Source organism: Cervus canadensis, chromosome 17 (genome assembly GCF_019320065.1).
Source record: "Cervus canadensis isolate Bull #8, Minnesota chromosome 17, ASM1932006v1, whole genome shotgun sequence".
Taxonomy (NCBI): Eukaryota; Metazoa; Chordata; class Mammalia; order Artiodactyla; family Cervidae; genus Cervus; species Cervus canadensis.
Genome location: NC_057402.1, coordinates 26759885 through 26774688, shown reverse-complemented (window position 1 = coordinate 26774688; position 14804 = coordinate 26759885). Strand labels below are relative to the sequence as shown.

At 42.1% G+C, this 14804-nt stretch overlaps 1 pseudogene; it reads left to right on the top strand.

Annotated features, from left to right (window-relative positions):
* Positions 1 to 5605: 5605 nt before the first annotated feature.
* On the top strand, positions 5606 to 7236 carry LOC122419719 (annotated as a pseudogene).
* The last annotated feature ends 7568 nt before the right edge of the window (positions 7237 to 14804 follow it).

Here is a 14804-nt window from a genome sequence, read left to right as displayed (position 1 = left end):
CTTAATGCCGGTTGCACATTAGAGGTCAACTGGGTTTGCTTTGGGAAAAAAATATCAACACCTGGGCCTCAGGCATCCCTGTGAGTGAAGGTTTGTCACTAGTATTCATTACAAACTCCCCAGTGATTTTAATGTACAGCCTGGGTTGAGACTTCCTTTAGATGATTACTTGAACTGGTGACTTTTATGGTATGCAAATTATACCACAATAAAACTGTTTAAAATGATCATTACCAGCAGGTATCAAAACTTTACCAAAATAAAGTGTCATACCCATATGAACATCAGGTGCCAACAGTCCTGGTTTACCTAGGACTGAGAGGTTTCTCCACATGTAGGTGCTAAACCTGGGAGCATCCTGAGCATACTGGGAGAATTGGTCTCCCTATATTATGGAAGAGATGGCCTCCCTGGATGGAGGAGGGCCTTTTCCCCTCCCTAGTCCAGGTTATTTGAGGAGAGACAGAGACAGTGCTAGTTTCTTGCGCTTTGAGGAGACAGTCATTGTTGCTACTTCTCTACGACACACTCAGTCACTATCATTTTGTTTTCTGGCTTCAAACTCCACATCTCATTGACATTAGCCTTTAAAGATGACGAATGACTTCTTTGTCTCCAGAGCCAATGTCTCACTAGTGTCTACTGCTGATCCTTGCCACCATTCTTTCTTGCTTCCTGAGGCGTAGTGTCAGACTGCTCTTCCTGTTTTTCCTCAAACTGTTCCCATTTCCTTTGCTGGCTTCATTTCTTCTTGTTTGTAGCCTCTCACCTCATAAGTCATAAGTCATGTGCCAAAATGAGTAGAAGGGGATAGGAAGGACATGGTTGCAGATTAAGATGTTTTTCCTGAGTGTTTGCTTGAGTTCTCTTGGGATATTATGACATGGCATCTGCCCATGAGCCCAGGAAAAGTTCCTGGATGGTTCTAAATACTTTATAGAGGAAGCTATTGCCATTCTATTTCCCATCAAACCTCAAGATTCCATAAATCATAACAACACTATCTAACTATATCCTAGTTCCCAAAAAAACACCTATGTATTATTCTAAGTAAAAAAGGAATGTAAGGAAGAGTCTGTAAGGTGCCTAGAAGAAAAGGGGGGTTAAAGGGGAAGAGTTGACATCATGTTTCTCCTTCTGTCTGAGAAGTGGTGGACAGATCACCAGGGAGAACAATTACTGTTCCGTTCAAATGGCCCTCTATGTGGTTAAGGAGTGCATGAGGCTATCACAGCTATGACCTTGTTCAACCAGTTCTCCTAGCCCTGATTCTGTGATGAGTAAGAAGCAGTCACACTCTAGCTATCTATGTACACTTTTCTATAGATATTAACTAAATAATGTGAAGCCTACAGTTGAGCTGATAGTGGTTTCTCATTTTTAAAATTAAAATTCTGACTTTACATCAGTCTTTGTTGTTGTTGTTATTTTTAGCATGAGTTAGTTTCCTCAAACACAGTCATCTCTGGAGACACTGACAAAATAGAATTTCTTTTGACTTGCAAAACTAGAGCTCGTACTGGGGAATGCAGCAGCTGAATCAAAAAGATGCTACCAAAACAAAACAAAACAAAAAGATACTACATTGTGAACAGTAAGCTGACCCTGTACGGCACTTTCTGGCTCTCCTGTTTCTAACTCCAAAATCTCTATTTCACATCTCTACCTCTAAATTCTCTTGAGTTCTGGTCATCTGGGCATCTCCATCTGGATATCCCAGGTCCATCTCAAAATTCATTTCTAAATGCAAATTAATCATCTCAAACTCCCAGTTCCACATTTCTGCTTTGGATTTCTTCCTAGGATCTCTCTAGCTTCCATAGTGCTTATTTGTTTTATTCACTGTCTTCCTCCACCAGAATGTAAGCTCCATGAGGGTACGAACTTCTGTATGATTTGCTCGCTGCTGTTTCCCCATCGTCGACAATCGTGCTTCATGTGTGGTAAATATTCAGTGGGTATTTGTTAAAGCAGTCTTTATCCCAAACTTGTTCCTGTCCTGGATTAATGCCATTATTGGTTTTGCCAGTAATGCCCTTTAATGCCAACTATGGTTTTGTAGTTTATCTGAACTCAAATCTTTATAGTTGTTTTTAATTTTTCCCTATCCTTCTCTGATATCCACTTAAGTAAACAATTTCTTACAATGATGTTTCCAAATATCTTTCAGGGTAATGTCATCTTTTCTGTTCTCACTGCCACTGTTATAAGTTAAATACTTGAAAACTCTTAACTGGGACTACAAAATAGAATCTACTAAGTATCATGTTGTCTAGGCTTTTGTCACTTTAATTAATCCTACATATCACTACCAGATCAACCTTACTTGGAGCTCAGCTCTCGTTATGTCACTCCCTTACTTAAAAAGGCTCAATACCGTTTAAATACAGAATCCTCAGCCTGGCATTTGGAAGTGCCAAAATATGACCCCAATCTGTCACTTCAGTTTTATGTCTCACTTTTCCTTTACAGATTCCTTGTGGTGTGAACAAACTGGGACACTTGTTCTTTGACTACTCCCTGAACTTTTTCTTCCTCTGTACTTTTCTCACACAGTATCTTCTTCAGGAATGTTCAGTAGCATTTCTTGTGGTGTTTGCTGTTGTGCTGCTCAATAATATCCATATAGTACAGTCTTTTGATTCATCAGTTTTGAAAACTGACTTAGAGTGGTAGATGAGGATTTAGCTCAGGGTCACATTTCACCTCTGTGCCAGCTGTCTCCTGTCTGTCCCTCCACTTCCACCATCCACGTGCTCTCTGTCCCAGGAATCTCAGCTGCATGGATCACATCTGTGGTCCCATACTCTCTGGCTTCTTGTTGGATTTGGGCAGTGGGGAGCAGATAGGAAGTGTGACAGAGGGAAGTGAGAGAGGCTAGGCTATTTTTTAACCCCAACTTTCTCCCAGTGCCCCTCAAACAAAGGTCATTGTTCCTTTCAAAAGCGGCTCATGACCTTCTTTTGGGTTTTGGCTGTCGTTTCCTTCCTTCCTCCTTTGAGCCTGTGCTGTGCTGTGCTTAGACGCTCAGTCACGTCCAACTGTTTGTGACCTCACAGACTGTAGCCCGCCAGGGTCCTCTGTCCATGGGGATCTTCAGGCAAGAATACTGGAGTCTAGGGGGTCCAATACTGTGATTCTCTTACATACTGCCCACATCTTTGTAAATGATCTCTTTCTAATCATGCCCTCTTTGTTATCATCTACTCACTCTTGGGATCTGACTGGTAGCTATACTTTCCTTCTGTCCTCCCAATTTAGTTAATATTGAAAATTTTTAGCTAATCCAAAATTTGTTTAAAATAATATATGAAAAATACCATACTGCTTCCTAAGTATATTTTCTTTCTGGAACAGCCTTTTATTTTTTCACAAGTTAGCTAATATTTCATTTTTCCTATTTCTTAGGCTTTTAAAAAAATTGCTAATTCTTTCTAAGAAGACAATGGACACGTCAGGTACTGTAAATTCTATTTCTTCCTGGATACCTCCTTCTTGGGCCCTACACTCTTTCTGTTTAATCATGTTTAGGAATTATTTAGTCTGGCTATCAATATCTCTAGAATCCTATAACTTCCATGATTTACTTCTTTGCTTTGATGAAGCATATACTCTAGTACTTTCCTAAGAAATGGGAAGTGACCTTTTTGAGGACTTGAATATCTATAAAAAGTCTTTGATAATTTAGTTGGGTATAGCTGTGTCTGGTCTTTTTGACTTTAAAGTATACTGTTGCTTTTCTTCTGACAAAAACAGTTCTGATATTCTGCAAGGAGGTGTTGGAGGATAAAGAGTGATGGCCTAATTGCATGTAAGTGAGAAAATCTAGGGATCTTCAGCTTGTTGTGCAGACTTAATCTGTCTTCTCAACTCTGTACCTGACTCTTGCCTTCCAGCATACCTAATGCCACAAAGTCTTGAGTTCTTTCTGGCTCTGCCAGTACAATAAGCTTCTCTGCAGGCACTTAAGAGAAATACCTCTGTCCTCCTGAGTCCACTGCTGCTATTCCATCTGCTCTCTATCTTCTCAATGTTGATATCACTGGTCAGTTATTATCATCTCTCCCATTTTCTTTGTCCTTGTGGGCTTATAAATTTTATATTTCCTTTTCATATTAATGAAAGCAAATAAATAAGTTTGTTCAGCTAGATTTGTTTAACTAGAAAGATAGCTCACTAAGGTGTTGCATTTTAAAATTGTTGAATTGACTTAAGATTCCTGGATACTTGCAGTTGCAACTTGTCAATCAACAAATACTTGCAAATCAACTTTGTCAATCAACTTTGTCAATCAATAGCTGCGTCGCAAGGACATCCTCCTACTCCTGAAAAGGTTTTCATAGCTATCCTTGCTCTGCTTGCTTGTCAGGTTTGTCCTAGGTGAGTAAGCAACCAGTGGACACCAGGAAGACAGCACTTTATGGAAACCACAGGAAATCCCACTAGGTCAACAAAGACTGTCCCCCACCACAGGGACTGTGGCTAAGCACACAACTCATTCCCCTATCCTCCAGAGCCAACAACCTCAATGAGAGACCTTGGGAACCAGATGGGTAGGCATGATTACTCAGTGTTTCCTCCAAGAGGCTAGAAGCTGGTGGTAGCTCTTCATGGAAATGAATTCCACCATGGTCTCAACTGTGAGGTGACACCCAAAGGAGCTTCTGCCAGGAAAACAGGATGAGAAGAAATTTGTGAGGGCACATGTTGAGAAGACCTTTGCACATGAGGCTCACACACCACTGGGCAAGTTGCACCCCTTCCTTCCTGGGAATACTACTCAGCCGCAGGTGGTCATTTCCTTCTTGGGGTCATCCAGCACAACCCAAAGCATGCATTTGTCTGCCTCATCCACATCACCATGTTAAAACCGAAGCCTGGGTATTACACCTGGAGAGGAGAGCATTAGTCCTGGAATTGAAACAAGACAGTGCCAAGTAGAGCAAGAGCAAGTGTATGTATTCAGTGCATTCTCACAGCTTGAGGACAGGGGTTTCAGACTGGAGACTAGAGAATTGAGGAGCGCTAGATGAAGACTGAGAAAAGGAGGTGGGATGGAAAAGGTTTCTCATAAGTGGCCCAGAAATGGTCTTCAAGGTGCATTTCCTCCTACCAGCTGTAGGAGGAAAGTGAAATTATTCTCATTTCCACAGCCTAATTATCATGGGTGGATTTGAGGCAAGAAAACACAAAGTAGATAATAATGTAATGTGAGAGAGACTCGAATGAAAGGCTAAAACCTGGCTGTGAGGCAAGGTTTGGAGGAGACATATTCTCCCTGCCATGTGGCCCATCTGTGTTGATGTAGAGAGATGAGGATGGCAGCTGAGATTGGCGGACTCTTTAGGATCATGAAAAATGCCTCATTTCTCCCAGCAACTCAACTGAGTTGCTCCCCATCCACCCTCAGAGGTTTCAGGATGAGGCTTTGTGATGCCAAGGCTGGGGGAAGGCTGCCATTGGCTCAGGAATGGACTTACTGACCTCATAATCATAAGGGTGTGGTCCCCTATATATAGGAGTGTTCAGGGGCTCTGGAGCAGACCACTGGGAGTCTTCAAAATGACTAGGGTGGCCTTGCTGGCCCTGCCCAGTGAGGCGCGCCATGGCCTCCGAGGAGCTGCAGGAGGTTGAAAGGATCGTTGACAAGAGGCAAAACAAGAAAGGGGAGACGGAGTACTTGGTTTGGTGGAAAGGCTACGGCAGGGAGGACTCCACCTGGGAGCCAGAGCAGCAGCTGGTGAACTGCGAGGAGTGCATCCACGACTTCAACCGGCGGCCACACCGAGAAGCAGAAGGAGGGCACCTTCACCAGAGCCAACCGGACCTCCCCGAACAATGGCCAGAAGCAGATCTCCAGATCCACCAACAGCAGCTTCTCCAAGGCAGCCCCCAAGGCCCTAGTGGTGGGCAAGGAGCACGAGGCCAAGAGCAGCCCGCTGTTTACCGCCAGCCAGAAGTTCCAGAAGAGCCCCGCGCGGGGCCTGGCCACCTGCAAGAACATGGACCTGGCCCGGTCGGGCAACAGGATCCTCGTGCCCAAGAGCCCCGTCAAGAGCGGGACCGTGCTGGACGGCTTTCAGGACGAGAGCCCCGAGAAGCCGGACCCCGTGGAGCACGGGCTGGAGGACACAGCGGCCCCGGGGGCGGTAGCCGAGAATCCGGTTGGGGCCCTACTGAGCCCGGGGGTGGAGCCGGTGCGGATGGGGAGGCGGCCCTGGATACACCCGATGTTGCCGCAGGCGTCAGGCCCGTGAAGGCCGCCATGGCCACGGGGCTGGCCGTGAACAGGAAAGGCACCTCCCGATTCATGGACGCGCTGACGGCCAATGGTACGAGCCCCCTGCAGTCGTTAGTCACGGGCGTGAAGGCTGGGAAGAGGAAGTTCATCAAGGACAGGCGAGACCAGCCCTTTGACAAGCGGCTGCACTTCAGCGTGCGGCAGAGGGAGAGCGCCTACAAGTACCGGGACATCGTGGTCCGGAAACAGGACGGCTTCACCCACATCCTGCTGTCCACCAAGTCGTCTGAGAACAACTCGCTGAACCCGGAGGTGATGAAGGAGCTGCAGAGCGTGCTGAGCATGGCCGCCGCCGACGACAGCAAGCTGGTGCTGCTCAGCGCCGTGGGCAGCATCTTCTGCTGCGGCCTGGACTGCCTCTACCATCTGGCGCCTAACGCATGACCGCAAGAGGGAGAGCGCCAGGATGGCCGAGGCCATCAGAAACTTCGTGAACACCTTCACCCAGTTCAAGAAGCCTATTATCGTAGCTGTGAATGGCCCAGCCATTGGGCTAGGAGCATCCATCCTGCCTCTCTGTGATGTGGTCTGTGATGCGAAAAGGCGTGGTTCCAGACGCCCTATTCCACCTTCGGACAGAGTCCAGACGGCTGTTCCACCGTCATGTTCCCCAAGATTATGGGAGGAGCATCTGCCAACGAAGTGCTGCTCAGAGGGCACAAGCTAACAGCACAGGAGGCGTGCGGCAAAGGGCTGGTCTCCCAGGTGTTCTGGCCTGGGACCTTCATCCAGGAAGTCATGGTTCACATCAAGGAGCTCGCCTCTTGCAACCCCATCGTGCTGGAGGAATCCAAGGCCCTTGTGCGCTGCAACATGAGGCTGGAGCTGGAGCAGGCCAATGAGCAGGAGTGTGAGGTGCTCAAGAAGATTGGGGCTCCGCGCAGGGCATGGACTCCATGCTCAAGTACCTGAAGAGGAAGATCGACGAGTTCTGACTGTCCGGCCGCCCGACCTCACCGGGGCGCGGGGTGCCGGACCTCACGGCCCGGGCCAGGCTCGCACGGAGCTCCCTCTGGGAAGCAGGACTTGAGACAGCCAAGCTGTTTATTGCCAAGGAGTTTTGAAGTACTGTAACTTTAAAATAAGTAACTACAAAACTCCTTAAAAAAAATTGTTGAATTGACTTAAGATTCCTGGATACTTGCGGTTGCAACTTTGTCAATCAACAGGAACTCATCACTGATTTATTTAGTGTAGTATTATGTTCTTGGTCCTTAGATATCCATTTTTCTTTTTTCTCTACATCCTTTGTTTTTAATAAAATTTTTATTTTAGAATAATTTTATATTTACAGAAAAGTTGTGAAGATTGTACAGAATATTTTCGTATACCCCATATTCACTTTTGCTTGTTATAAATATCATTCCTTAATGTGTTACATTTGTTACAGTTAACAAACCAATATTGATATATTATTATTAGTTAAAGTCTATACTTTATTCAGGTCTCTTAAGTTTTTCCTTTCCAGGATCCTGTCTAGGTTACCACATTAAATTTTTCATCATGTTTCCTTAGGGTCCTCTGGGTTGTGACAGTTTCTCACACTTTTCTTGCTTTTGATGACCTTGACAATTTTGAGGAGTATTGATTACATATTTTATAGAAGGTTCGTTAACTGTGATTTCTTTTATGTTTTTGCTTATGATTAGACTAGGGGTTTTGGAGAGGAAGACCACAGAGATAAAGTGCCATTTTCGTTGCATCACATCAAGGGTACTACAACTTTGCAACGTAATTCTGATGTTAACCATCTGGAGTTAGCGCAGACTCCAGATTAAGGGCACAGTTCCCAATAAGACTACCTGTGCTTCAGATACCAGTTGCAAATTTGATGTTTCCTTTCCCACCTGCACTTTTGACCAGATGGCTATAAATTCAAGGATTCCCACAGCCCTGAAGCTTTGATAATTCACTAGAACAACTCACATGACTCAGGAGAGAAGTATGCTTAAGATTATAGCTTTATTAGAAAGGATATGAATCAGGATCAGCCAAGTGAGGAGACACATAGGGTGCAGTTGGGGAGGATCTCAAACACTGAACTTCCATGCTCTTTCCCCATGGAATCAGGGTGCATCACTCTCTTGGCACATCAATTTGCTCATCAACCAGGAAGCACCTCTGAGCTTTGGTGTCCAGAATTTTTACTGGGGTTTCATTGCATAGGCATGATTGATTGAATCATTGACAATGTAATTGGATGCATTCTCCAGTATACTTCCCCTCCGTGGAGGGGGGGTCAGGCTGCGCTGATATCACTTGGCTCACCTGGTTGGTCTCTCTGGCATGGCCAGCTTCCATCCTAAGGTATCTTATTAGCATAAACTCAGGTATGGTCCAAGGGGCTCAGAAATAACACAGATATTCTGATTACACAGAAAATTCCAAGGATTTAGAGTCTACCGCCCAGGAACGAGGGATAAAGGGCAGTCAGATTATTTATTATAACAGGCACATACAATCAACAATGACCTATCTCTGTTGATGTTGGTCCTGATCACCTGACTGAGGTAGTGTTTTTCAAGTTTCTCTAAAGTTTCTCTCCTTCCGCTCTTTTCATAACCTTACTCTTTTATTGGAGAATAGCATTACTTACATTTTAAAAAATTGTTTTCTTTTCTTCCTGACTCCTTATTTTTATTTTATTTTTGGAAATATTACTAGTCAGTGCACATTAGCATTTTGATTTGGGTGGGACTTCCCTGTTGGCCCAGAGGATAAAGCGTCTGCCTGCAATGCGGGAGACCTGGGTTCGATCCCTGGGTTGGGAAGATCCCCTGGAGAGGGAAATGGCAACCCACTCCAGTATTCTTGCCTGAAGAATCCCATGGACAGAGGAGCCTGATGGACTACAGTCCATGGGGTCGCAAAGAGTTGGACATGACTGAGCGACTTCACACACACACCAAAATCTAAAAACTCTAAATCAGAAGCTGCCTATCTTCTTGCACAGAAGATAAAGGAACAGAAGATAAAAACAGAGCTTTAAGTAAAAATTGCAGTTGCAAAGACTCTGAATGTTCTTTTTTGATAATACTCAGAATCCTTGAAGGGAGGGAATTATCTCATGTGAGATAGGGAAATGCAGCTCAGGGACCTGTAGGATGAAGCTATAGACAAGAGCAAGAGAAAAATATGATTTTGACATCATATTTTTCTCTCAATTTTTATTTTGGAGATTTAATACTGGAATTCTTTGAAAAGCCTGGGGTATCTTTTATTTTTTCCCCCTTACCAACATTTTATTATAAAAAATTCAAACATATAGCAAAATTGAAAGAATTTTGCAGTGAAATCTATTCATACCACCTAGATTTACTATTAACTTTTTTTTTTTTTTTTCTTTTACTCTTTTGGCCATGCTCTGTGGCGTGTGTGATCTTATTCTCCGACCAGGCATCACAGATTTGAACCTTTGCCCCCTGCATCGGCAGTGCAGAGTCTTAACCACTGGGTTGCCAGGGAAGTACCTGCTATTAACTTTTTACTCTGCTTGTTCTGTCACATATCCATCTATTCATCCCTCTATCTAAACCATCTAATTTTTTGATGCATTGTAAAGTTACTTGCAGATATCAGTGTACTTCTCCCAAAATACTTTGTCCAGTATATGTATTAATAGCTACAGTTCCAAACAATTTTTAAAATGTGAAATTTACTGTAATAAAATGTGCAAATCTTAAGTGTATGTTCACTGAGTTTTACACATATGCATGGGTAGCCCAAACCACTATGACATATGGAACAATACCATCACTCCAGATGAGAAAGTTCCCTCATGCCCCTTTTCGAATAACCTCTGCCCTCACCTCCTCTGGATTCACTGTTCTAATGTTTTTCTCCACCATGGATTATTTTTGCCTATGTTAGAGTTTTATATAAACTGAATTATACAGTATATGCTCTCACATGTAAGATTTCTTTCACTGGCATAATGTTTTTTAGATTTATCTATGTTGTTTCATGTCTGTTCTTTTTCACTACCTGTTATTTACAAATATAAAGCAATTTTAAAGTCCATTCTTCTAATTTATGTGGGTTTCCCAGGTGACGTGAGTAGTAAAGAATCTGCTTGTCAATGCAGGAGATGCCAGAGATGTGGGTTTGATTCCTGGTTGGGAAGATCTACTTGAGGAGGAAATGGCAACCCACTCCAGTAATATTGCTTGGGGAACTGCATGGACAGAGGAGCCTGGTGGGCTCCTGTCCGCGTAGTTGAAAAGAGTCAGACACGACTGAGCACACAATAGCTAGCTTCTATTTATGTACATCTGGGCTATTTCCAGTTTTTAGCTATTATGAATAAAGCTGTTATGAACACTTGCGTTCAGATCTTTGTGGGAAACCTGTCTTCATTTTATGCCTAGGAGTGGAATTGCCAAGTCCTAGGATAGGTATATATTTAGATCTTCTAATGCCAGACTGTTTTCCAAAGTGGTGGTTATTGTTCACTCAGTCATGTCTGACTCTTTGTGACCTCATGGACTGCAGCATGCCAGCCTTTGCTGTCCTTCACTGTCTCCCGGAGCTTGCCTACATTCATATCCAAAGTGGTTATACCATTTTAAATTCCAGCCAATACTGTGAGAAAGTGCCGGTTACCCCACAAGCTTGTCAGCGTTTGGTTTTGTCATTTCTTTGCATGTTAGCCATTCTAGTGGGTGTGTTGTAATGATATACCATTGTAATTTTAATTTGCGTTTCTTTGTTAACTAATAATGTTAGTCTTTTTTTCATGTACTTATTGGGTATCCATGTATCTTTGCTTTTATGAAACATATTTTCAAATATTTATTCTTTTTCAATTGGATTGTCTTTTTATTGTCAGTTGTGGGTTTTTTCTTTTCTTTCTTTTTTTTTTTTAACATTCTAGACCAGTGCTGTCCCATAGAATTTACTGCATAGTGGAATATATTTATTGTGAAATGCAACTAGTGCAAATGAGGAAGTATATTTTTAATTATATTTCATTTAAATTGAAATAGCTGCATTGGCTACATATTACACAAGTTCTAGATAACAGTCCTTTATCTTATTAGATCTAATAATCTAATAATAATCTAATCCTTCCCTTATTAGATTCATATTTTGTAAGTATCTTTTCCTAATCTGTTGCTCGTGTATGTGTGGTCAGTTGCCTCCAACTCTTTGAGACACCATGGACTGTAGCCTACCAGGCTCCTCTGTCCATGCAATTTTCAAGACAAGAATACTGGAGCAAGTTGCCATTTCCTACTTCAGGGAATCTTCTCAACCCAGGGATTAAACCCAAATTTCCTGCACCTCCTGCATTGGCAGGTGAATTCTTTACCACAGCACCAACTTGGAAGCCCAATCTGTGGCTTGCCTATTCTTTTTCTTAATGGTATCTTTTGATGAACAGAAGTTTTAAATTTTGATCATTGCTTAATTCTTCAATTTTTTTCTTTAATAGATATTGTGTTGTATGACCCATCTAAAAACTTTTGATTACTCCAAAATCACAATTTTTATGTTTAGGTTTATCATCCACTTTGATGGTGTTTGGTGGGAGTCAGGGTTATTCGACTATCATTGTTGTAAAGACTTTCCTAATTGGATACTTTGGTGCTTTTTTTGTAAACCAAAAATCTGTGTAAGTGTGGATCTTTTCTGTTCTCTCTTCTCTTTCATTACTCTATTTACTGAGTCTTATACTCTTAATATACTGTCTTGGTTACTGTAGTTTTGTTTTAAATGTTAAAGTCAGAAGTCCTTCAATTTTGTTCTTTTTCAAGATTATTTTGGATATCTTAGATTCTTTGAATTTCCATATAAATTTTAGAGTCAGCTTGGTAACTGGTGGGATTATGATTGCGATTTTGTTAAATCTATAGATCTGAGATATGATGAAAGATATTTTTGATTTTTTTAATTTGATATTAAAAAATTTGATAGTTTGAAATTTTTAATTTGACATTTTTAGGAATAGATACCTATATAGGTTGATATATTTTAATACCTTGTCACGAAGGAGACAGGGTTTTCTATGATCCAGGCCAGAAGAGAATCTGTAATAGTCTTTATGTCTTCCATTTTGTATTGTTTACTCAGAAGGGACTTTGAACACTAATTTCCTTATAGAACCTGGGGTTAGAGTTGAAGACTCTCTGGAGCATGAAAAATTAAGAATCTAGGTTCCAGAAGACAGAATAGAAAGTATGTCCAAGATGAACTAGTATATGTAAAATGTGAAAAATCTACATATTATTCTTTGATGTATGTCCTATTTAAAGAAGGCAACAACCCTTGAAGTTTTTCTGCTCTGTAGCATCTCTAAACTATTTTCCCTTGTTTTCTCTCAACATCAATTTAGGAAAAGTGAAGCTTCACAACTTTGTTTTCTTCAATTCTTAATTCAGTATACACTTGGAAGATACATCTACAGATTATTTAGTTTAATTTCTTCATGTTATATATAAAGAAATAGAATTAAATGATTTGTTCAAGATCAGTAGCTAGTTAGGAGCAGAGTTCTGACAATATTCCAGGTTTTCTAACCTCTCTACTGCACTGACATTTCCACTTTGCTTTGCTGTCATAATAACTAACTAGTAGGTAATTCCTGAACCCCTATAATGCCTAGCACTGGGCTATGTATAGATGATATAAATTATCATTATGATATGGCTCTGGTCCTCAAATACCATAGAGTTCTGTGTCAGAGAAGACATAATTAGAAAATAGTAAAAAGTAATATGTAATAATGTTCCAAATTGGATACAATTTAAGATAAAGTACTATGAATGCATATAGAAGTAATATTGTGCCTCACTTTAAATAAACCTGGCTGTGTTATAGCAGTTCAGTTCAGTTCAGTTCAGTTCAGTCTCTCAATTGTGTCCGACTCTTTGCGACCCCATGAATCACAGCACGCCAGGCCTCCCTGTCCATCACAAACTCCTGGAGTTTACTCAAACTCATGCCCATCGAGTCGGTGATGCCATCCAGCCGTCTCATCCTCTGTCGTCCCCTTCTCCTCCTGCCCCCAATCCCTCCCAGCATCAGGGTCTTTTCCAATGAGTCAACTCTTCGCATGAGGTGGCCAAAGTATTGGAGTTTCAGCTTCAACATCAGTCCTTCCAATGAACACCCAGCACTTACCTCCTTCAGGATGGACTGGTTGGATCTCTTTGCAGTCCAAGGGACTCTCAAGAGTCTTCTGCAACACCACAGTTCAAAAGCATCAATATTTCGGCCCTCAGCTTTCTTCACAGTCCAACTCTCACATCCATACATGACCACTGGAAAAACCATAGCCTTGACCAGATGGACCTTTGTTGGCAAAGTAATGTCTCTGGTTTTTAATATGCTATCTAGGTTGGTCATAACTTTCCTTCCAAGGAGTAAGTGTCTTTTAATTTCATGGCTGCAGTCACCATCTGCAGTGATTTTGGAGCCCCCAAAAATAAAGTCTGACACTGTTTCCACTGTCTCCCCATCTATTTCCCATGAGGTGATGGTACCAGATGCCATGATCTTAGTTTTCCGAATGTTAAGCTTTAAGCCAACTTTTTCACTCCTTTTCCTATTTGGAACCAGTCTGTTGTTCCATGTCTAGTTCTAACTGTTGCTTCCTGACCTGCATACAGGTTTCTCAAGAGGCAGGTCAGGTGGTCTGGTATTCCCATCTCCTTCAGAATTTTCCACAGTTTATTGTGATCCACACAGTCGAAGGCTTTGGCATAGTCAATAAAGCAGAAATAGATGTTTTTCTGGAACTCTCTTGCTTTTTCAATGATCCAGCGGATATCGGTGATCTGATCTCTGGTTCCTCTGCCTTTTCTAAAATCAGCTTGAACATCTGGAAGTTCTCGGGTTCACATATTGCTGAAGCCTGGCTTGGACAATTTTGAGCATTACTTTACTAGCGTGTGAGATGAGTGCAATTGTGCAGTAGTTTGAGCATTCTTTGGGATTGCCTTTCTTAGGGATTGGAATGAAAATGGACCTTTTCCAGTCCTGTGGCCACTGCTGAGTTTTCCAAATTTGCTGGCATATTGAGTGCAGCACTTTCACAGCATCATCTTTCAGGATTTGAAATAGCTCAACTGGAATTCCATCACATCCACTAGCTTTGTTTGTAGTGATGCTTTCTAAGGCCCACTTGACTTCACATTCCAGGACGTCTGGCTCTAGGTGAGTGATCACACCATTGTGATTATCTGGGTCACGAAGATACTGAACTGTAATTGAAAGCAGGTTGTATTAGAAAGACCTGAAACAGGCTAGTTTTATTAACTGTTTAAAATGAATACAATAATATTGCACCTTAAATTCATGCTCTGTTAAATAAAATATTAACAACAGTTAAAGAAGGCGAAGATTAATACTTGATGAAATTATCAGAGAAAGCTTTATGGAAGAAGTAGGGTTTGAGACCGGAGAAGGCAATGGCACCCCACTCCAGTACTCTTGCCTGGAGGATCCCATGGACGGAGGAGCCTGGTGGGCTGCAGTCCATGGGGTCGCTAAGAGTCAGACA